Source organism: Staurois parvus, unplaced genomic scaffold (assembly GCF_062004578.1).
Source record: "Staurois parvus isolate SC_StPar_1 unplaced genomic scaffold, SC_StPar_1.0 ptg000202l, whole genome shotgun sequence".
In the NCBI taxonomy this organism is placed as follows: Eukaryota; Metazoa; Chordata; class Amphibia; order Anura; family Ranidae; genus Staurois; species Staurois parvus.
This window is the reverse complement of record NW_028317998.1, coordinates 4,466,872-4,492,836: the sequence shown is the minus strand read 5'-3', so window position 1 is coordinate 4,492,836 and position 25,965 is coordinate 4,466,872.

Genomic DNA, 25,965 nt, shown 5'->3' with positions numbered 1-25,965 from the left:
AGACTGAGATTTAAAAATCAATCCAATGTGCACTTCTATGCAGTAAATCTTTTGGACCAGTTAAGACTTACACAGTAGAGAGTTAAGCACACATGGAAATCTGCATTATGTATCATTTTAAGTACAATATGTTAAGGCCTTTATTTAATTGGGCTGCCAATGCACAAAAGCAGACCTAAAATTTGGACCTGCACCTTTTTTTTTTTCAAGCACAGTGTACTACATTGCGCAGTAGAGCATTACTGTGCATTGCAGGGCTTTTGGATGCCACTGGTTAAGGAACAGCACAAAATACAGCAAATGATTCTCTTACATAAAAAAATAAGACAAAAATAAGCCGCAAACAATTATTTCCTGTTATTGTGGATCATAGCCTGCATGAAATCTACAATGCTGTGTCCATTCACAGTCAGCAGTTGCTGTAGGAAATGACAGCTTGAATTAATAAAACAGCCAAGGTGCCCCAGTTCACTGAGTGTAATGTGTAGGCACAATGTGTAATCGGTTAGACATTCCTAGGGCTGCATCCAATCAGGAAGCTCTGATACTGTCATGTGTCAATGTCAGAACTTTGCTGATTGGCTGCAGTTTCAAAGTATCTCATGGTTTTCAGGTTGTGCCTACACTCAATCAATTGCAAGACAGCAGCTGTTTCATTCATTTCAGCTGTTATTGTGTTGCAGACAGGAAACTGCGGCCCAGCAGGAGTGAGGCTGTGGCCTGGAAGTTGAGAACCACTGATCTATGTCATTTGGCTGGAATAAAGTATATGCAAACAGAATAACAATGCTAGATAACCTAAATTAAAGCAGTTATAAAGGCTCAAGGATTTTTACCTTCATGCATTCAATGCATGAAGGTAAAAAAACCTTCCATGTGCAGCAGCTCCCCCAGCTCCCTCAATTCTTACCTGAGCCCCATCGAGATCCAGCAATATGCAGAACAGCCTTGGCTGTCCTGGGTCTCTGCCTCCTCATTGGCTCCCACTGCTGTCAATCACAGCCAGTCAACCAATTAGGAGACGGGGGGCAGGGCCAATCCACAGCTCCATGTGTGAATGGACCCACGGAGCAGCAGGAGCCCCCATAGCAAGCTGCTTGCTATGGGGGCACCCAACAGAAAGAAGGAGCCGGGAGAGCCTGCGGGGGACCCTAGAAGAGGAGGATCGGGGCTGCTCTGTGCAAAACCACTACACACAGTAGGTACGTATAGACATGTTTGTTATTTTACCAAAAAAATATGAAGCTTTAGTATCTCTTTAACTTTAAACATACACATTTACAAAGCAGGATAAAATGAACAAATGTGTTGTATACATTATCTTGTTTGACCTTTGTTTTAGCATAATACCATTTAGTGGACATTTCCAAAAGCAATAATTATGACTTGGGCTGTAAGTTGACATGCTGCAATCATATGTTTACACCTGGATTCTTTGTGTGATTGTTGAAACTAATGAACACATGGGATGGGTGACCAGCCTGTCCACTTTTATTGACAAAAAACATCCCTGGGTGATTTATGTACATTGCAGAGAATTTAACAAACTTTGTTACAGATTCTTACCTTATGCTATTCTGAAGAAATAGCTGTTTGTTTGTCCATGGGCAAAGGGAATGTGAATGGGAGTGACTTTATAATTATCAATCAGCTGCTTCACTTTCAGGGTTCCAATGAGGAAAGCATCAAGGTCTGCATCCCTTTAGACATTGCAGAGAATTTAACAAACTTTGTTACAGATTCTTACCTTATGCTATTCTGAAGAAATAGCTGTTTGTTTGTCCATGGGCAAAGGGAATGTGAATGGGAGTGACTTTATAATTATCAATCAGCTGCTTCACTTTCAGGGTTCCAATGAGGAAAGCATCAAGGTCTGCATCCCTTTAGACATGATTTCCCTTTGGGAGTATCTCATCAAAAATAACATTTTTGTTACAGAGGATGCCCAAAATCTGATATGCATCTTAGTGGAGACTTGTGGGAAAATAATTAAATCAATTACACAAGCAGGAAATTAAATTTTTGGGGAGACACTCTGTAATTCATCTGTGTATAGAAAGTTTCCAGGTTGCCTTATTGTTATTGTATTACATTTTGGAGAAAATTACAGCTATGCAGATTGAAAAGGAAAGGACATTTTTAATAACATTCAAGCACAATATGACTTCTGTTGAAATCATATATGTTATACTATTATTTGCAATTTATTCTCACAAAAGTGGAATTACCCTTTAAAAATTGTTAGTAAAATGGTACTATGGTACTTTGTGATCAACGCATATATATGAAATGTCACCAGCTCTGTGGGACAGCTGGCAGTGAAACAATACATAATAATGACACATAAAAGTGAAAGAACTGACATTTTCAGACTTGAGGGCTAGTCTCTTTACAGATCCCAGACAGGTAGTGCAATTTCATACATAGCAAAAGAATGATATTTTATGCATCATATGGTATACGCTCTGTGGTTTGGGACTGGCTATAGTTGATTGAATCACTCACCAGATTATTTTCCTCTCCAAGACCCCAGTGACAAGATTTGCCCAGTAGGTTGTGTTTCTGACCTTACCCATAATACTGTGAAAAAAGGTGCTCCCTCTCTGCAGCAAAACTCCCCAGTTATTTCTATATTCTGTATCATGCAGACTCTATCCAACAGTGTTACATCAGCCTTTAGTCTGGATGTTGGGCAGAAAATTTAATTGGAAGGGGATATTTTAGCACCGGACATCACAAAACATATAAGATGCCAACACATGATTCAGATTGCCTTCAACCATGCAAACCTGAAATTCCAATTTTGGTGAAATTAGGATCCAAATGTACTATTTAATATGTATTAATTCATTTTAAAATCCACATCTTTAACTATTTGAGAAACTATACTTCAAAAAGCATGCATGTTTCTTTTTAAACTGGCATCTATTTACTTACTGCAAAGGCTAAATAGCCTGAATAGCTGAATTTTCACATTGTCGTTAGGGATACTAAAAGCCTCTCCATCCAACAAGTCATCTACACTAATGGAGTGTTTATCTGTAGTTTACTCTCAAAATTTTTTTATTTTCAGTTATTAGGGTATCGTTGCAGCACAAACTAGATAAATTACATATTTGTGAGAATGACTGCAGAGATGGAATTCAGCTTGTTATGTCTAATGTCGCAGTGGAATAAAAAAGGTAATGGAATGCTTCCCCAGCAGCTCTTATAATACAGTATCTCAAAGGCGAAACAGTAGTGAATTAAAATTGTAGCAGTTACTGGAAATGTTAGACAGTTTGTACACAAAACAAAAAATCCTTTTCGTCCTGAACAATACAGATACATTTCTGTTGTATTATGAAGCTTTTAGGAGGTTGAGTACACAAAATTCTGCAACCTAACAATTCAATAGCAATGTCTCATCATTATACATAAAAAGTCTAATACTATAAGTATAATTTGAAAACAGTGTGTTAATCTTTAAAGGTTATGTGCCAGTCTAGTAGTCCAAAAAAACCTCTTGGAACCCATTGTAGCAATAACTCACAAAGAATCTATTGTAAATGCTGAGTTCTTTTACCATTTAGTGCCCTTCCTTATAATAAGTCCAAGGAACAACCCCAACAGGTGAATAATAGCAGGACAATAGTAAAAAATAATAATTGCAGTAGTAAATTGCTAACAAACAGTATACCCACATGATAAATTATAATACTATCAGTGTCCATTCTCTCTGCCACTTGTGAGGGGCCTTGTTCCAAATGTACAAGGCAAGTGAAAAAATGACTCTACAAGCTACAATAAACAGTACCTATAAAACAGTATTCACTTCACAGGTGAACCCCGGTGTATCGTCTGAAGGGTGCAGCCAACTTACTGGGGCTTAGTGACAAACTAATAGTGTAAACAAAGTTAAACAGGAGAGGGTGGCCAAAGGCCTGGTCACCTATGGGGAAAGATGGGAGTTGCACAAGTGGGATCAAGCAACTTTGAACGTTCACGTTTCCCTGGTGCCAAGTAGGTCTCTCACCCCTCAGCAGCCTATACATACCCTGCTCCTTTCTGGTGCACATCTTATTCCCAATCTTAAATCCCATGTTGCCTTTATAGCCAATCATGTCCTACCCAGGGGCGGACTGACCATTTGGAAACTCGGGCACTGCCCGAGGGCCCGGGGTCAGTAGGGGGCCCCATGAGATGCCCCTGGTACCTTTTTCATAGGTGTTTTTGAGTTTGGGTAAGGACACAGGGGCCCCATGATCCCCTATTGCCCGGGGGCCCCATGAGTTGTCAGTCCGCCCCTGGTCCTACCCCTCAAGCCAGGCTGCAGCTCGGCCTGGTGATGCCTGGGCTGTGCGACTCCCAAAATATAAAGGGCCAAGGCTATACCATTATTAAAAGAAATGGGCACCTCAGTGGAAGCACACCTTCTATGTCTAGGAAGCAAAGATTGCAATGCAGGCATGTGCTAGACAAAGTTGTAGACAAAAATGGACATCTTCATCTTTAACTTGGTGCACTGATAGGCAAAGCCATTATTTTCTATGACAGGCCAAATACATGCACAGGATTCCAAAATATATTAGGTAAGCCGGGCAAGTAGAACATTGTAATGTCCATATTATGCATATGAAAGGTTTGTGGCCTATTTGCACTGTGTACTGTATTTGCCATAATGTTTGTATTACTATAAAGCCCAGAGACACACGTGAGTGCTGGTGCAATATGTTGTCATTCATTTAGCCCAATGCACCTTCCAAATGACGTCTGTTGGAGCACACCACAACACATGGCAATGCAATAACATCGGTCTGCTGTAAATACAAATACATGTTGTGGATGGGACCTTATGCTTCTGTTAACAATTTTACTGTGGCAGGTGGAGAGGGAGATTTGCTAAAATAAAGATGTACTTACCTTTTTAGGTGAACCTGTCACTTGCCAATACTTTGCACATTCAGGGAAGTAATGCATTGCTAAACTGAGCTCTGTAGTCCAGGATAAGCAGATGGTTTGTTCTAAGCCACTAGGCCTGTGCAGCAGCTCCAGCAGATGGAAGGGAGGAAGCTTTCAGCCACCTCTTCAGCTAAAAGGGGCTTTAGGCAATGCCTTTGACTTCTACTTTTTTATGCTGTAATGTTTGCATGATAGCTAGATCAATCAATTGTTTTATGTTACTAAACAAAATATTTGCTAATCTTGTTAATTCACACACTTTGTTCTCCAGCAAACGTTTTCTTTTTTTGGTAGAGAAAGTTCTCCCTATCAATTACCCTGCAACCTGTACCTCTTTAATGCCTATATTTGTCTTTATAAAGGTTGCTGGTAAAAAGCAGGTTTTGGAAATGGATCATCATCAATAATGTCTTTGTTGTTACTGGGACCAATTTCATTATTCTTTGGGCATGTGCAGTAGTGTTTCTTTAAAGTGTAACAGCAGCATTCACATTTTAATAACAGGTGCATAATATTTTAGTTAATGGTGAGAGTAGCGATAGCAATAGAGATACCACTTGTGTATTTAATCCCATATATAATGTGCTTATATACTGTGTAATGATACTGTATATACTGCATGCATATCTCCCTCCCTCCTTCCCTCCTTCCTCCTTCTTCCTTCTTCCTTCTGGGATTTCCAACCCAACAACCTAGAGACAGGAAACGCTATACATAATTCATTCCATGCTAATTAGCACAATTATTTACAAATACAGACAGTAGAGGGCAGCAGATCCCTACACATAATTACCTTTTCACAGTGTATTCACAAAGCAAACGATATTAAAACAGTGCTATGATTACTGAACTACACACAGGCTGCTGACCTTGGAAATCATATTTTTCTTGGAAAATAAACTTCAGTGATCTAACCACTACACTGCAATTTTATCTAGAGCCACTGGCTCTTGCTGCCATCAATCAAATATAAAATAATGTATAAATAAATGTGAAAAAAACCTTGCACTGGACAGTAAAGAGAATGGGCTGCTGCACTTAGGAATCCTGAATACAGGATTCAAAGAAATACAAATAAAGTACACTAGTTGTGTTAAGCTCATGCAAATTTAAAAAGTGCTGTAATACATCGTGCAAAAACAAGCTGGTTAAAGTGCAAACAAAATTCAGTTGACATTGTGCTAGAAAAACACATGATATACTGTATGTCCATACATACATAACAAAAAAATAAAATATTAAAGTCCATAAACCAAAAGTCCATCCAAGTGATTCTGAAAAGTGCCAAGTGCTCAAGTAACAACAAAAGTGCTTCAGTGCTTTTGCCAGAATCACCCAACAGATGAGCTCCTTGCCAGATCCCCATGATCACCTGTGAAAACAGAGATCGAAAAGTGCTCATGAATACCAAGGTAAGATCAGGTGTACACATCACAGGTGCTTCCGCTCCTGCCTCTCTTGATAAGAAATGCAACAATGTCCCTCTCACAGGACTATATAATCAACTCAAATCCAATTGGGATGCTCATCTATACACACATTCATATAGAAAAGTAAAAAGGCTCATGGTTCAGCATGTACAGACTGAAAAATGTACAGTATTAAAAGAATTTCACTTTCAAACACTGTAAAATGTCAAGCAGTGTATTACAACATAAAGCGGTCATGGGACCCAGTGGGTCCCACGACTGCTCCATGTTGTAACACCTCTTGAAGGTTTACAGTGTTTGTAAGTGAAATTATTTTAATACAATTTTCAGTCCATACATGCTGCGTTATGAGCCTTTTTCCTTTTCTATATTCATATGTGTATAGATGAGCATCCCAATTGGATTTGAGTTGATTATATAGTCCCGTGAGTTGACACCATTGCTGTTTCTTAACCCCTTGATGCCGACGTAACACAAATATGCGGCCTCACAGAACTGGGCATTTTTCCATGGGGCCACATATTTATTTACCTGTCTTTGTGCTGGGAGTGTGCCGCACGGCGGTGTCACTGAGAGCACCGGGTCCCATTCTAACGATCGGGACCCGGGACTCCCGATTCTGGGTCACATGATCGCTGTGATAGCCTCTGATTGGCTATCACAGTGATCAGTCACTGTACAGATGCCCCCCTTGTTTTTTTCTCTCTCTATTGAATGGAGAAGAGAGATACATTGTATCTCTCTAACTTCTGGCATAGAGAGAAAAAAACTTTGTAAAAAAAAAAAAAGATAAATAAATATTAAAAAATAATATAACAAATAAAGAAAAAATACCTAGATCAAGGTTTGATCTAGTTCAGTGCCAGGGTTAGTGTATGGGTCAAGGTCAGGGTCAAAGGTCAAGGTCAAAAGGTCAGGGTCAAAGGTCAGAATTTTAAAAAAAATTGGTATCAGTGTCAGTTAACGTCTTAGGTAAAAAGAGAAAAACAAAATGCACACTATTGTTTCTGGGCTGTACTACGGGTACAAACAACAAATAACATACACATATATGGTATTGCTGCGATCGTGAAGAGCTGTAGAATTTATTTTGGGTTGTTTTTTGGTGGTAGGTTAGGGTAGTAACAAGAAACACACCACTAAATAAAAAATAATTATTTGTTTTACTATTTTGGGCCAGTTTTCCTTTGATAATAAAAATAAATCAGGAGATATCCATTCCCATTTACCACCAAATGAAAGCCCAATTTGTCCTGAACAAAACAAGGTATAATTCACCTGGATGTACAAAGTAGTTGCGATGACATGTACGGTTTTACTAACACATGTCAACATTGCAAAATTGTGCTTAGGCATTTAGATTTGTTTTACCCTTAGGCGTGAAGGGGTTAACCAGGTGAGTCACCAGCTGAGCGGAAGCATCTGTACTGTCAATCAAATGCTTTAGGAAGTAGCAAGGGGCAGTGCTGAGCTGCACTGTGTGTGTCAATATTGTACATAGCCCAGCTCAGGGGGGAGCTTTCAGGTGAACCACCACAGAAAGCAGCTTTATATGGTGGTGCACCAAGAAGATGCGAAGCGGAGAGCACCGGTGACCCCAGATGGGGACATTCGGGGCTGCTCTGTGCAATACCATTGCACAAGTCAGGTAAGTAACTATGACATGTTTGTTATTTTAAAAAAATATATACCTTTAGAATCACTTTAAAGGCTGGTCATAAACAGACATATTGCAGCACAAGAGACTGCTGAGTTATTGTTCATTGTCAGTTGGAGCAGCTGCAGTTCCTCATTGTACTGGTAACAGCGGGCAGCTGTCAAAACTTATCAGTAGACTGCAATGAGCAGGGCTTGCTGAGCTGGCTAATATCACATAGAGAGGCTGTCAGACAGTAAGTATAAAAAGTGTTAGAACCATGTAAAACTAGAGTCAGATTGAGCAAAAGATAAACGTATGGACAGAATTCAGAGATTCGTTGAAATGTCTTGCTTGGATCCATTCACCTTTGTCCATTTTCCTACAGAACAATGCATTTCATAGAAAACTCCTGTTCAATATAGTGTGAGCCATTCACCTCTCTATGTTTCAGCCCATTGTGTTTTTAAAGTTTAGTCATTTCTGTGTATTTTCTGCACTGTAATTATTCTATAGTACAGGAAAATATAGGGTCACCTTAGAAAGAATTGTTGTCTATCCAGATGATTGTGCTATGAAAAAATAAACATTCATGTATTATAATTTCTTTAGTAATAAACATTGCAGGAGCTCGTACATTGAATGGCAGCACATAATAACATGCAATAACACCTGTTTTCTCTATTTTCAGCACAGAAAGACCTTTTTTTTCTCAACTTTACAGCATTATTTTCCAAAAACAGAGAAAATGTGCACAAATGTATGTTAAATATGTCCATTAACATGCCTTAAAAGTACATTGTATGTTAGTATATCTCAGCACATGAAAAAGAATGAAAAAATACACGACTGGTACACTGTTCACTTTTCCCTGAGATTGAATAAAATAACCGCACTGACAACAAAGATGCCTTTAACTGCGTTGATACTTTATTATTTAAGTATCTGCCACAGTTTGACATCTATGAATACTGAACAATCAACCAATAAAACATATCTAACACCAAATCCCTTTTAGCAGTGCTGAGTGGTGTATCTCCACTTTTCCTCCTTAGCAGGAGCCAATTCATCCCCCAGCCGTCCAGGTTAGGCTCAGGGGCTTACTTGGGCCTCCTGCTACCAATTCCACCGCCTCTACCAACCACCTGCCACCTCAGCCTGCAAAAGGGATAAACGTCAGCTGTGACAAAAAATACAGCGTGACAACAAATATACATGACTGTAACCAATAATAACAAGTTGTCTCTTAATTATTTTGTATTTATTTATTCATTGTCCTGTAAGAAAAAACTGCATTTTTTTAAATTTATGTATGTATTCTTATTTATTTATTTATTTATTGATTTATTTATCCATTTATGTTTGTATAAATGTCTTAAGCAAAGCCATAACAAGAAAACCCAGGAACAAAAACTTGAGGAGGGAGGGTGGGGACTTCTTTCTTTGTGGAAGGGCGCCAACTGACTTAACGTGATGCAGGGTTCCCCTCCTTTTTCTTCCTCCTAGCAATAATCTGCCACCACAATCCAAATCACGCCCCTTCACCATCCTGCCCTTCTGCCACCACTTAGCTCATTTATTACCCTACAGACTAGTCCAAAGGGACCATCCCCAGTCACGATGCCTGCTGTGTTTATAGCACAGAGCATTGCTGTATTAATGGTATTACTGAAAACTTTGAAATTTGAACTTGCCTTTGCTATTATGAAATCTATCGAGTTTATGATTTTGCACATATACTGTATATAACCACAATCATTAAAATCTTTTAGCAGCTTTCACAATTTTAGTGTATTTTCAACTAGTTTTCCATCTTTCTAAGCCTTCAGGTTTCATTAAAGCCAACCCCACAAATTACACAAATCTACCCTTGCAGTGGGGCCCACCATACTGCATGGGTTAAAGCAGTATTAAAACCAAAAACAAACATTTATTAAATTGCAGTTTACCAATTCTTAGATGTGTTGCCTGCATTTGATTTCTTTTTGGGCTTTCTTTTTTTTCACCTGGTGATCTGGCCAGTAAGTCTATTGTTTTTAAACAAACAAACTCTCCTGCAATTGTATCAGTTAAGGGGTTGAGACAAACCATTTACCACTGACAGGGGTGCTTACAATGATCTGAGTTTATTCATTTATGTAAAACTTTTGCCCCAAAAGAAACAGAACTGTTGCTGTAACTACTTAAAAAAGTGTTAGCTGGAGTTTAGCTTCAGTTTATTAGGGTACCTAAATCTGTTAGTGCATCTAACACTCCCCTCTCCCAAGATTGACAATGCAGCAGTCCAAAGGTGTCTCTGTGCTCTTTTATCCAGAGTGTAGGCATGTTAAAAGAGGAGGAGTGTTACTAGCAGGATCAAAGGGTGAAAACAGAGGGGAAAAAGCCTTAAAAAAGAAATCTAAATACCACATCTAAGGGATTGGTAATTTGTAATATATAAAATTTTTGGTTTGGGGTTTAATATCGCTTTAAATGCTTATTAAAGTGTATTATTAAATTATATATAAAACATTACAATACATTTCTGTTATTTGTCTCCCTTGGTCCTTGGTCTGTTAAATGTACAAACAAAAGTGTTTTTTTAATATCTGTTCAACAAATTCAAAAAAAAGTAGCCGTTCATCCAGCCAAGAATCTTGGGAACTTGTGTTCTTAGAGCAGGATAGCCAGGTTAAAATGATAAAATAAAACTAATACAACCACTGCATTTAAAGATAGGCAAGCTGCAATAAGATCAATAATTGTTCTTGGGTTTGGATATGCTTTAACTCTAGAGGGTTAGGAATAAGATTAGGAACAAGATGTATTACTTACCTCCTTTTGGGCAATCCTTTGCTGTCTCTATGCAGTAAAGTGCTTTTGCTTTCCTCATGTACAGTGAGGGTTGTTAAGATCCTGTCACAGTCCCATGGGATCTGGGATGGTTGGGGTGCCTCACCCACAATTTCCACTTTATCGAAGAATAGACATCCTGTCCAAAGCATTAATGAGAACTTAAAACAACAGGATAATGCAAATTTCCTTGTCTATGCATTGAGGCTGTGTTGAGCAATGCTGCCCAATGCATATGATGTGAAAGGGCCCTTAACCACTTCTGAAAGCTCTATGCTGGGAGCCTATTTAGTCCCACCTTGCTGTTTGTTCCTTGACTATTTTATCTGTGCTTTGGACCTGTAGCTCTCTGCACTTGCTATTATCATGTGCCTGTTCTGGCCTTTTTCTGACCTATTTACTCCATTTGCCTTGTATTTCCACCTGATCCTGTTCAACACAGTTTCCCTGTTTTCCTTTCCCTCCTGTTGGCCATTGGTACATAGTTAATTTGTTTTCCCTTTCAATGTGAGGTTCACTGGATATTGTATGTAACACCCTGCCATAATACTGTTTGCAGGATGTTAAATGGACACAAGATGCACTTGATAAACTCAGACGGTTTCCAATACCAATATGCTGATGACACCCAAATATATCTTTCTACTCACCTCCATACCTCCTCTTGCATTACTAACTTATTAACTGACATATCAGTAGGGATGTCACACCACTTCCTCAAACTCTATCTTTCTTGAACTGAGCTTATTATTTTTCACCCAACCCATGCCCCCTCCCCTAAGTTCTCCATCAAGCTCAGTACAACAACTATCAGTCCCTCCTTACACAATTACTATGAGTCATACACAATAAATGTACCTACACGATACTACACTAGAAGCACACTAGAGGGTCCTTACCTGTCCTTTCTGCCCCAAATCCAATCAATGTCAAAATCTTGCAGAGTGCATTTCCATAACATTTCCAAAATCCATTCTGATTAAACCACTAAGAAACTCATTCACTCTCTTGTTTTCTCTTGCCTTGGCTATTGTAACTTCCTTCTTATAGGCCTACTTCTACACAGGCTATCCCCCTTCAGTCTATCATAAATGCTGCTGCAAGACTCATCCACCTTACCAACTGCTTATTGTTCTCCATCCCACTCTGCCAACTTATCCACTGGCTTCCAAGTCCCCAACAAATGACATTCAAAATACTAACAACATACAAAGCCATTTACAACTCTGCCCCAAGGTACATCACCAGTATTGTCTCAATATATCGCCCAAACCGTCCTCTCCACTTCTCCCAAGACTTCTTGCTCTCCAGCATCTTTGTCTCCTCTTCCCATGCTTGTGAAAACTCATCTCTTCAGAGAAGCCTATCCTACCTTCAGCTAGAAACTGAATCTTTTATTTTTTCCATCAGCTCATCCCTCACAATTATTACCTTTTGTTCCACTTGCCCCTCCCTATTAGCTCTCAGAAGCAGGGCCCTCAAAACCCTCCTGTATTAACCACTTGCCCTCCAGAGGATTTACCCCCCCTTCCTGACCAGGCCATTTTTTGTGATACAGCACTGCGTTACTTTAACTGACAATTGTACGGTCATGCAACGCTGCAGCCAAATGAAATTTACGTCCTTTTTTCCCACAAATAGAGCTTTCTTCCAGTGGTATTTGATTGCCTATGCATTTTTTTTTATTTTTTGCTCAATAAACAAAAAAAGACTGACAATTCTGAAAAAAAAACAATATTTTTGACTGTTTGCTATTAAACACATCCAGTATAAAAATTAATAAAATCTAATTTTGTCATAAATTTAGGCCAAAATGCATTCTGCTACATGTCTTCGCTAAAAAATAAATCCCAATTCATGTAAATGAATTGGTTTACGTGAAAGTTATAACGTCTAAAAATTGTGGTATATATACTGTAATTTTAAATGTTTTTTTATACTAGTAATGGAGGCGATCAGCGACTTATAGCAGGACTTTGGGACTGCGGCGGGCATTCTGACACTGGGGGGGGGACTGACTAACTGCCACTGACATCCTAATGACACTAATACAGTGACCAGTGCTAATAAAAAGCACTGACACTGTACTAATTTCACTGGGCAGAAAGGGGTTAACATCTGGGGCAATCAAAGTTCTGCTATGCAAATCAATACGAAGCAGCATGTCAGTGCTGACAGGGAAGAGATCTCTGTTGTTTACATACAGACCTCTTCCCTGTCACTGTTCCTCAGTGATTGCCGGGTGCTGGCGGGGAATCTCTGGCCAGGACCCGGTGATTGACAGCTGTAACCGCCAACGGCGGCGGGGGTGGGGTGGCGTGCACCCCCTACCAAGAAATGCAAAATCACATATATATATATATATATATATATATATATATATATATATATACTTGATTTTGCACAGCCCTGCCGCCCTGTAGCAGTAGTTCTGCTATAGGGTGGTGGGGAACAAGTTAAATAGTTTTGTTACTGTACTGTCTCCCTTTATATTGTAAAGCGCTGCACAAACTGTTGCCGATATATAAATCTTGTATTGTAATAATAATAATAACAACATAACTTACAAATTTCCTGCTAAATCTAAAAGATAAAACTGGTGTAACTTAATAAAAAAGCTCTGTGTGCAAATGAGGTCTTGGGGCTCCTTCACATGGGCGATGTGGCCTGTACAGTGGAAATCAGTGGTTTGTTTATGTGCCTGAAGCTATGTGCAGGCAGCTTAAGTTATGTCATGGGGTTGCAAAAGCTATAGAAACACAGCCGCAGATCCTAATTTGACAGTCTTGTAGATGCAGGTGTATAGCCCCAAACGTAGTGTACGGCCACAAACACATAACAGCAGTGGGCATTCAGGGCCCCTCACCCACACCTTTATACCTGTTAAATTAGGACATATGGCTGTGTTCATACAGCCGCTGTGTCCCCATAGAGTATATGCTGCTCCAGCAGCATGACTAAACCACTCTTTTACACAGCTAGAGTACTTGTGTGAACGAGCCCTTACAGCTCATATATGCATGAGTTTTGGGGGGGGAGGTAAAACCTTGTAGTTGGGTTGCATTTTTACTATACTTCATTCGCTGCTCCCTTTAGCTACAGTGGCAGTAGCAGGAGGTGTACACATGCCGTGGCCAGGGGTGGACTCACCATTTGGAAACCGGGCACTGCCGAGGGCCCGGGGTCAGTAGGGGGCCCCATGAGATGCCTCTGGTACCTCTTTCATAGGTTTTTTTGAGTTTGGGCAAGGACACAGGGGCCCCATGATCCCCTATTGCCCGGGGGCCCCATGAGTTGTCAGTCCGCCCCTGGCCGTAGCCATGATGTTTTGACTAGTGGCCGTGGCAGGAATTATACACCTTGTTTTATTATTATTTACAATTGTGTTTATCTATTTTTTAACAGTCCTGTTGAGGGGGGCCTTGGTGAAATATCAGGGATTTAAAAAGACCACTGATGTCTCACTTTTGAGACAGAGAGAGGAATTGAGGACAAAGACTCCTAAACCCCTTTCTCTGCAGCCTCAGCTGCACTGAAGACTAATAAACTGAAAGCGCTCTGTACAGAAGCTTGACTGATGGACATGCAGAATATCGAGGCTAATACTTACCACCTAATCCATAAAAACCACCAGCACCCTTCAACCTTCCCCATCTAAATAACCACGCGACTCTCTTTTTGGTGTAAAACTGGCCATAGCAGCCATTTATTTAACATCACTGTAACATAACACTTCTTACAGTACACTCAAATAATAACTGACAGTAATGATCCCAACCAGGTCCAAGGTCTTCGAAGGCACCGTAACTCACATCAAACTCGGCTGTATCTGACACCCAATGAAAAGGCCCCCAGCCGCTACTACACTGCCTCGGGGACAATACTACAGATACATAGTCCCAGATGAACTCCCACATTACCAACGTGACCTTATAATTGGGAAAGAACACCCATACCTAGGATGGGCCCAACCCAAAATACACCAAATTGGCACTTCAGCACTGCCTTCAAAGACCCATCGACCCCTGCCACAGCACACGAGTGTGAACCCTTACACTCGTGTAGCCCGCCAAACCAGTAATGCCTGCTGTATACCATCCTGGGGGCCTAATTACCACAAGTCAATGCCAACAGCATTGAGATGCACTCCATCCGCATGCAAATACCACCAGGACTCCAACTCATGATGACGGACTGCTAGGCCACTATTCCGCACAAAAAACCACGCCACCTCCCTATTCATTTTTATCCGGGCCCGGTTAAGTTTGTTGACTGAACGGGCCAGGCGCCAAGAAGCACAGGCTACCATGTCAGACCAGATCATAACAGTCTGTGGGAAAAAGGAACGAAGGCGCAAAAAATCAAATTTAATGTCTCAGTTCACCTCCCGCATAGAGCGCAACCTGACGTCATTGCCGCCCACATGTAACACCAAAACGTCTGGAGGCCGGTCTAAGCGGGAATAACGATGAATCTCGGGTACTACCCTGGACCACAACATCCCCGGCACACCAAGCCAACAAAGCCTGGCCTCCCCCCTATCAAAACCCAATTGCCGACCCTCTGGCCGAACATCCGCCCACTTAGCCCCCCAAAAGACATAAGAATGGCCCAGGATCCACACCAAACAGACATCAGAACCTGCAAAGACAAACAAAAAAGGGAGGGAGGAAGTAGAACACCCTCAACAACACCCCCACAACACAAAATAAAACACAAGAATGGACAGTGACAGGTACCTTCAAGACAAAACCAACACCACCAAAAGAGCACCCACCCTTCACAAGAGCTGAGGACACACGTATAACCGGAACCTAGCCGAATCCCAACACCCAATATGTCGAACGACGTGATCACCCAAACCCCACCAGGCGGCCTCCGTAGCCACCCCAGTGCGAAAAGAATGGGAAGAGTAGTACTCCACACCCAACCCAGCAGGCTGCAAACACCATTTAAACACCGCCCCAAATTGGAAACGAGACAGTGCCGTCCCATTCACATGCATAAAGATAACCCCAGGAAGATCGGGTCTCAACTCGAGAAATCCCCCATCAGCCTGAACAGGACAAATCCGGGACCTTGGAATCTCGGACAGCTCAACCCAGGTGCCCCAACTCAATCGATCCATTTTCGACCTGCGCAGAAAAATACTCAACCTATCACCCCGCAAGAGCACCTCATCCACAGCCAAACCACCCTCACCCCGCTTGTTCCGACTAACCAACTCCCCAACTTGGAAAGCACCAAAAAATGCTAGCACAAATGCCGCCCGGAACAAAGTCACCTCATGCAACGAGGAACAAAGACCAGCCAACTGGCCCACCACTGCATGGAGAACCTCAAAAGAAACTGGCCGCCTAGAATCGGGAATTGAACGGCCTTTTCGATACCCCCGCATAGCCTGCCGAACAAGGAAATCTTTGGTAACATCACAAAGCCCTGCCAATTTCAAGCGGAAAGCCAACCCCCCCAGCTTGCGAGACATCAAAGATACCGAAACACTAGTTTCAAAATTCCTACCGATGAAATAAAGCAGGAGGCACTGGGCATCATCCACCCCGAACCCACCCCCTACTCCACTTACCAGATCCAGCCATTCCCACCAAACCTTTTCATAGAAGGCCCAAGTGGACGCACAAACCGGTGTTTGAATCAAGGCTGCAGAGGAGGCAAGGCAATGCTCCACAAATGATCCGGGCAAGAGATACCGCGCTGCTCTGCTTCCGGCGGAATCTGTCCCACTGAAAACGAGACAGAGCATCAGCCACTGAGTTATCCACACCCGGAACATGAACAGTCAAAACAAAACAATTAAGACGTAAACAGTCCAGAACCAAACGCTGAAGCAAACGAACCACCGGCCTAGAGGAGGCCGAAACACTGTTAATGGTATGGACCACACTCAAATTGACACAACGAAAACTAATCTGTTTATTCCGAAAAATGGCACCCCACAAAGAAATGGCCAAAACGATTGGGAAAAGCTCCAATAAGGTCAGATTGTGCAACAAACCCGCCTCCCTCCATTGCACCGGCCATGGACCCATGCACCACTGACCTTGAAAATGGACCCCAAAAAACCGGCAGAGCCCACCGCATCCGTAAATAGTTCCAGATCAAAGTTAGACACGGCCTCATCCAACCAAAGTGATCTGCCGTGGTAGGAATCGAGAAACGTCCTCCACACCCCCAAGTCGTCCCATAGCTCACTATTCAGCCGAACCCTGTGATGCAGGTCTGCAACACCAGCCGTGGCAGCCGCCAAGCGCCTGGAAAATATACGCCCCATGGTCATGATGCGACAAGCAAAATTCAACTTACCCAATAACGACTGTTTATCACAAAGTCGAATTTTCCTGTACTGACCCACTGCAGTCACCAACCCCCAGGAGCACCTCCAATTTATCCAGAGGCAAACGACATTCCATGGCCTCTGTATCGATAACAATGCCCAAAAAACACAGTTCCATGTGCGGACCCACCGTCTTATGCGGAGCCAAGGGAACGCCAAAATACTCAAACACATGCTCCACCGTGCTCAATGGCAACACACAGATGGAACTCCCCAGTGGCCCAATGCACAAGAAATCATCCAGATAATGGATGATGGATGCAAGCCCAGAAACATCCCTCACCGCCCATTCCAGAAAAGAACTAAATGTCTCAAATAGGGAACAATAAATGGTGCAACCCATAGGCAAACAACGATCAACAAAAATGTGCCCGTGCCATTTGCATCCCAGCAGACGGAGACAACTAGGATGAACCAGCAAGAGGCGAAACGTCGCCTCAATATCAGTTTTTGCTAACAAGGAACCCTGACCATACTGCTGCACCTCCTTGTCAAGTTTAGCAAGAACAACGTCTGGATGTAGCCGCGCCAATCGTAAATTATCCGCCGCAGCAGGAACAACCGCCAATGAACATGGGATCAAAAAACCCTCCGCAAAACCCTGCCGCAACAGGCAAGCCGCCGCCTGATCAGGGTACCGCTTTAAAAATGGCAACATCCTTCCTACTCTCACCGGCGACATCCCTTTTTCCAGCGTCACCACCTCTCCCCCTTCCATGTTTAAAACACTGGGACAAGGGATGGGACCCCCCACAACCCGAGCACTCGTGACAGAATCGGCAGCCAGATCCAAACTTGCACGATCCCTCGTTGAATTGTTAGCAGTATCATTTTCTATGTGCAGCCGGCTGTGCAACAGAGGCTGCACCTCCGGCCCCCCATCAACCCCCGGCACAACTTTGCCCCCATCGGCCCCAGGACGATCAACAGCCACATCTCCCCCCCCCATAGCCTCAGATGCAGCGCTGGAAGAACCACCCCCTGCCAACCTAATGGCAGAAGAGACTTTAGAGAACTGCGGCACAGCTACCGGAACCCCCCGAGGGGGCACCCTTCAGCAGCGTCTCTACCTCCCATGGACAACACCGCCCCCCAGATGACGCAGCTTGAACAGCCGACCACGCGGCCAAAGTTGGCGCCGAAACCCGGGCCACCACCCCCGCCTCACAACGCAACAGCACATCCCTAAAACCCGCCACAGCATTCCAACAACCCCATCAGTGCCCAGGGAACCCCCCAGCGACGACGTATCAACCCCATTAACCCCAGACCCGCTCGCCGCCTCAAACCCTGAAGTGCTACTCCCCAAGTCCCGAAAACCCCCCAACAGAGAAGAAGAGGAAGACAATGGAAAAACAGCCCCAGAAGACAACTCACCAGGCAGCATCCGCCCACCGGGACTCCCAGCCGCCACTCCAGATCCATGCAGGGAAGAAGGGACCGCGTCATCTTCAGAGCCGCTAAGCTCCCCCTCTGACCTGCGCTCCACATCTTCCGACTCCCACAGCACCGTGCGTTGCTCGAGGATCGGTCCCGGCTCCTGAGCCTGGGCGGTGCACAGAGAGGATGTCAGCAGCCACCGTACCGGAGCCCAGAGCCGCCGGATCTACCCTCCCTCGCTGGGCTTGCTGGAAGGCAGAGGAACTCCCAGCAGCCAAAGCCCCATCCTGTGTCAGGGGACAGCAGCTGGCTCCAGTAACTGGGCGGTGCACAGGGGTGACATCATCAGCCGCCGCCCTCCCACGATGTGCTTGCTGGGCGGCCAAGGAAGGCTTATCAGCCCCAGGCCTAAAGCAGAAGGGGAGGCCGGTTCCCGGCGCCGGAGCCCATGCGGTGGGCGGGAGTGACATCATCCGCCACCACCCCCACTGCGTTCTGAGCCGCCCTCCCACGATGGGCCCTCTGGGTGGCAGAGGAAGGCCCAGCAGCCGCAGGTCAGAGCAGAAGTTGCCAGTTCCCGGCTCTGGAGCTCGGGCGGCGCACGGGGGGCACCTCATCACCCGCCGCAGCCCTGTGGCTCCGAGCCACCAAGCCCCACCCACCGCGGGCTCGCTGGGCTGCCAAGGAAGGCCCAGAAGCCACTATCCCGGCCTGCTGAGCGGTGGCATCCACCCGGGCCCGCAGCAATCCCGGAGAGCTGGATCCTCTTTTCCCGGGAGGCGTGGTTCCAGCCCCCGGAGGCCACCGGTCACACCCTGCAATTCTCCCGCGCAGGGCCGCCACCGCTGCAGGCCTGGAGCCCACATAATCGCGAGCAGAAGGTGAGTTGGCAGGGGAGCAGGTGGTAGTGGAAGTGCTCCGCCAGGGTTCCACCAGTGACGAGGATTCCTCCCAGCCCCCCACCAGGAGAAGCAGGCCGACGCTTCACTGGCAGGGCCCCTAAGGGACTCCCAAAGCGACGCTGAACCCGCGCTGTCACTTCTGGTCTAAATCGCACCAGAGGCACAGACCGCTGAGCACATGTGCGCCCAAGAGAGGGGCCTGGTGACACGGGCCTGGGTGCTTGCAGCAGGTCTGACAGCCTCTCTTGCAGCCACCCCGAGCCATTTGCTTCTGCCGCTGCCCGCAATTGGGTGAGCATCCCATCCAAGTCACTCATGACCTAAGCGTTTTCTTTGCAGGTACCAGAGAAGGATGGAGAAACCACCCCCGTGCTGGCATAAGCTCCGATTGACCTCCGACAAGACCCAACCCCCCTCCTAATCCTGGCAAGACTACCCCTCAATTTGCGTACTCCAATCAGGTGAGTAACCACCCCCTTACCTCCTATATATACTCCCACCCAAATACACGCTCCGCCTCGTCCAGCCCCCCCCATCCCATCCTGAACCAATCCTCCTGGGACCTGCAGCAGGGGCAGTCAGTGAGAGGAAGGAGAGGAGAAAGAGAAAAGAAACCGGCAGCTCTGTGGGTGGAAAAGGGGCACACAGGGGGATTGTAGCAGCAAGCAGGACGGAGGGGGTGATTAGAGCTGTTGGGGGAGGATCAAATACTGGAACTGTGGCTCTCCCTACAACAGCTGAAAGCCAGCAGAAGTGAGAAGAGAAGTCAGCTGTGCTCAGGGGCGGACTGACAACTTATGGGGCCCCCTGGCAATAGGGGATCATGGGGCCCATGTGTCCTTGCCCAAACTCAAAAAAGTCTATGAAAAAGGTGCCAGGGGCATCTCATGGGGCCCCCTACTGACCCCGGGCCCTCGGGCAGTGCCCGAGTTTCCAATTGGTTAGTCTGCCCCTGGCTGTGCTGCAGGGAGAGCCACGGGAGGATCGGTTTCAGGTAATGTATATTTTCAAGCAACAGGTGGTGCTGCAAATTCCCCTACGATTGCACAGCTGCACGAGTAATTATATGCAAGTGGGCATGATTAGCTGTGAGAGCTGCCAGCCTCCAATTGCTTTCAATGGGACTGGCTACTCACAGCCAATGACGAGAACTCCTACTGTGGTTCTTGCAGCTAATCACAAGTGTGAATGCTCCTTTTAGAGATTGTCTTATCATTCTGCTAAAACTTTCTGTTTTAACAGTGCTTGGACATTGAAGAAAGGGGTACACCCCAAAAGCTCATCCTGAAAATGTGGATGTTAGTGCAAATAAAAAAGTATCATGTAAAACCAAAGGAAAAAGGGGGTGCACCAGCCTTGTGCATTACCTATGGTGATACCTTTATTAATCCAAAGCAAAATATACTCACAAACATTGTAGAAACAAAAGTGTGTCTAATACAAAGCGACCAGTACACAGGATCAGCTCCCAAACTCGTGAGGCTGACGCATTTCGAGGAGCGAAAAGCAAAGAAAGTATCATGGACAGTACTCATGTATGTGTGCTTTCAGGAGACATAACTGCAACTAATATGGCATTTTATTTCATCTGCAGACTGACAACCCTGTCCCCCAGTAAGATCTGGGTGGTGCCTTGTGAGCTGTAGAAGAACTGATTTTTGAAAAATATTTTTACTATATCCAAAACGCATCAATTTTTAACAGCCTTCACATACAGTATAAGTGCCAAGTAGTATTTTAAAAGCAATCTTCACGTACATTTTAAAGCTCTCTCTTTCTCTCGCTATGTTTCTATATATAATAGTGGCTGCCTACACACCACAGAGATGTCAATGTTCAAGGAGCTGCATCTGCCCTGGGAAAGAAAAGGAAATGAGAACCAGACACAGATGACAAACACACTTTTTTCTTTTGTAAATTGACATTTCACATATTCTTATCATATAGTAAATAAAGCAAATAATAAACATAAATGTTTTGCACACATAACAAATGTTATTTTCATTAGTGAATGGCAATATTTGACAGCAGAGAAAAAAAACACGTTTTTTAAAGTGCAGAAAATATGCTTAAAGAGTTAGTGAATTGAGGTTATTTTTTAAATTTGGATACCATAGGGAATGGTTAAAACCTCTTTTTTTTTGTCCCAAAAGGGATAATTATTCTCTTCCTGTTCCATAGACAGAACTGAAATTAAAAATAATTTTAGCCAAAACCAGTAAAGTTCCTTCTTAAACAGCTCTACTGGAACAAGTTTCCCCATTGGAAGATTTGCATTTTATTCCTGTGTCGGTGACAATTCAACATTTTAGAGAGTACAAATCTCCCCACTGGGGACACAGACAGCACTAAAAATCTAACATTAATTCTAACCCTTCTCTACTCTATCCAAATGAATAAAAAAAATGATGTACCTTGTAGCAGAGGGCAGAAATACTAGTTTTTTTTGTGAAATCAACCACCTTTAACAGTGTGTAAAGCAGTTAGTGTATCTGCATAATTGATCTATACGTTCGTGTAAAACACAGGGGACAGTAGATGAGGCTGATCTCAGTAGGTAGCGCAAACAGCGTTGTATCCTGTACATAGATAAAGCCAGACACTTCAGGGCAGCCATTTTTATGCTTTAGTCTTAGCTGATTTCACAGTACTTTATAATATACCTATGATGGCAGTGAGGGGTAGACCGTTCAGAGCATACTTCTGTGATGGAAAGAAGAGCTCACAGCTGCAAGTCTCCTTCGGAGACTAGAAAATGCATGGAACCGCTGAGAAAGACTTTGCTTTCTGCACTGCTGGGCCTTCTAGGTCTGTGAGGCTTTCTGGACACTGGGACTTTACCCTACTCTCTGCTCTTCCTTCAAATGCAGCTTGTGTGGCCCTGAAGCCTAGGCCAGGACACACAGCCCTCCGTGGACCCGCAATGGGTTTGTGAAGGACCTCTTCCCTATGGACCTCCTTTTCCCTGTCACTCTGCCTACCTTCTTCTGCTGAGGCCGCTGTTGACAGGTGAGTCCCTGAACCCTTGCTGTGTCTATTGTTTACCATCCCTCATTGTACCTGGATTGTGGTCCTGGACTCTGCTGTACCATATTGCGACCTGCTACTCACTGTACCCGGATTGTGGTCCTGGTAAATACTGCTCAAAAAAAATTAAAGGAACACTTTGAAAACACATCAGATCTCAATGGGGAAAAATATCATGCTGGATATCTATACTGATATGGACTGGGTAATGTGTTAGGAACAAAAAGGATGCGCCATCATTTGATGAAAATGACAATTCTCAACCTACAGAGGACTGAATTTAAAGATATCCCAAAAATCAAAGTGAAACAATTATGAAGCAACCTTGCTGAAATTTCATTTTAGCAACTTAAAATGGTACAAAGTAGTTTGCATGGCCCCCACATGCTTGTATGCATGCCTGACAACATAGGGGCATGCTCCTAATGAGACAACGGATGGTTTCCTTGGATATTTCCTCTAAGATCTGGACCAGAGCATTACTGAGCTCCTAGACAATCTGAGGTGCAACCTGGCAGTGGCGGATGGACCGAAAAATGATATCCCAGAGGTGTTCTATTGGATTTAGGTCAGGGAAGCATGTCGGCCATTCAATGGTATCAATTCCTTCATCCTCCAGGAACTGGCTGCATAATCTTGCCACATGAGGCTGGGCATTGTCATGCACCAGGAGGAACCCAGGACCCACTGCACCAGTGTTGGGTCTGACAATAGGTCCAAGGATTTCATCCCGATTCCTAATGGCAGTCAGGGTGCCATCGTCTAGCCTGTAGAGGTCTCTGAGTCTCTCCATGGATATGCCTCCACACACCATCTCTGACCCACCACCATAACGGTCATGCTGAAAAATGTTACAGGCAGCATAATGTTCGCCATGGCTTCTCCAGACCTTTTCACATCTGTCACATGTGCTCATGGTGAACCTGCTCTCATCTGTGAAAAGCACAGGGCACCAGTGGTGGATCTGCAAATTCTGTTTTTCAGTGGCAAATTCCAATCGAGCTCTATAGTGCCAGACAGTGAACACGGGGCCCACTAGAGGATGACGGGCTCACAGGCCACCCTCATGAAGTCTGTTTCTGATTGTTTGGTCAGAGACATTCACACCAATGGCCTGCTGAAGGTCATTTTGTTGGGCTCTGGCAGTGCTCATCCTGGTCCTTGAACAAAGGAGTAGATACCGGTCCTGCTGATGGGTTAAGGACCTTCTAGGGCCCTGTCCAGCTCTCTTAGAGTAACTGCCTGTCTCCTGGAATCTCCTCCATGCTCTTGAGAATGTGCTGGGAGACATAGCAAACCTTCTGGCAATGGCATGTATTGATGTGCCTTCCTGGAGGAGTTGGACTGCCTGTGAACCCTATTTAGGGTCTAGGTATTGTCTCATGCTACCAGTAGTGATACTGACCCTATCCAAATGCAAATCAAGTGAAAAACAGTCAGAAACAATGAGTAGGGAAAAAATGTCAGTGGTTTCCACCTGTAAAACCATTCCTGTTTTGGGGGGTCATCTTGTTGTCCATCTAGTGCAGGCATGTCCAAAGTCCGGCCCGGGGGTCGGTTTAATACGGCCCGGGGGTCGGTTTAATACGGCCCTCCAACAGCCCTCCCTGCTCTGTGTAATGTGGCCCTCCCACGGCCCTCCCTTCTATGGATGACAGTCTTCTGCTTGAGAGCAGAGGGCAGTGCGCATGCCTGACTGCGACGCGTTCTCCCTGGTCTGTGTAAATGCGGCTGTCGCACGGCCCTCCCTTCTGTGGCAGACAGTCTTCTGCTTGAGAGCAGTGCGCATGCGTGACTGCGCCGCGCTGGGAGTGACAGAGGGCGGTGATGTCAGGGCCGGGCTTCCAGCGTGCAGTGTGTTTCTCTTCCCCTCCCGGCTGCCGAGCAGAGACTTCAGCTCCAGCTACCTTTTTCACCCTTCACATAAGTGCAGGTAAGTTTTTTTAAAATTTATTTTCAATACATTGTGAAAACTCAGCTGTCAGTTGATCTTAATGTTATTAAATGAAAAGTATGTCGTTTGCAATTAACTTGGCATAAAATAATTTATTTGCATTTAATTGTAATGGTTCAAAGAATGTTCGGAAAAATGTTCGGCCCTCAACCATGTTCACTTCATCCAATCTGGCCCTCTTTGAAAAAAGTTTGGACACCCCTGATCTAGTGCACCTGTTGTTAATTTCATTAACACCAAAGCAGCTGACCCTGATTAACAACCCCCTCTGCTACTTAACTGACAGATCAATATCCCAGGAGTTTAATTTAATTGATGCTATATTCTGATTGAAAAGTATTCCTTTAATTTTTTTGAGCAATGTATGTATATATATATATATATATATATATGTATATATATATACACACACACATTTTGGGGTTTTTTAATGTTTTTTTTCATTGTGAGGGGTTATTTATAATTTATGCATTTTGGTGAATAATATCTATTTAATTTTTTTTCCCAAATTTTTCTAATTCTTGGATATAAATATATTTAAACATTTTTGGAGATGTACTTATGCAGCCAACAGTTTCTTGGCTTCTTTGTATATTATATTTGTGTACATGATGGTTTTTATGTTTGTTTTTATTTGATGTAAAGTACATCCTTTTAATGCCAATGTCAGGCACTTGTTGCTACCCATGTTTCCACTTTGCCTCTCTTTTCTGAGGCTCCCCTGTCGTGGTGTTGCGCACATATGTGCATCACATCATTTTTATACATTGTGGGGGTTTTTGTGGCATGACACTTCTGGCGTGTGGACATGATGATGTCATAGTGCCAGCATACTTTTAGTGGGATTTTTTAAGTTGGAGGGACTAGGTGCAACAATGGAATAATCTAGTTTTCAAGGGAAAAGTGATGGAACTATGTTTGACATTCTTCTAAGGGTGCCATCTTTGGAACCTGACTTAGTATTTAAGAATGTGACTTTTCAGTTTGGGCTGGGCAGTCTGAGGAAGTTGGATACTAATAAAACCAGAAGGACGTCAGTCTTCTCCCATTTTATTCTGTGGTGGTGCTCACTATTCCCTTCTACAATGGATGGACTCTTGTCTCTACATCTGAAATGTATTCTTTACCACCTTAAACCTTATTAGAATTTGTATGTTGTTTTTTCTATTGTCATCTGTCCTAGCAATATGGGTGACATTCAAGCCATGCATATATGGTCTCGGTGATTCCTATAAAAATCTAAATCATGCATGTGTGGACACTCCTATACTATCAAATATAGGCTAAACCCACCTGGAAACCTCTTGTTAAACCACATATTTGCTTTTTCAGTGGTCCTTGTAGAAATCATTGTATGGATATTTCTATATGATTCATCACAGGTTTAATCCACCTGCAGAATTGAGGACACCATCTACCACTTACATGCAGTCTCGGTGGTGTAGGATGTGTTTATTTTCAGATACTCCCTTATTTCACAGTGTACAGGCTAAATCCACCTTGAAACTTTC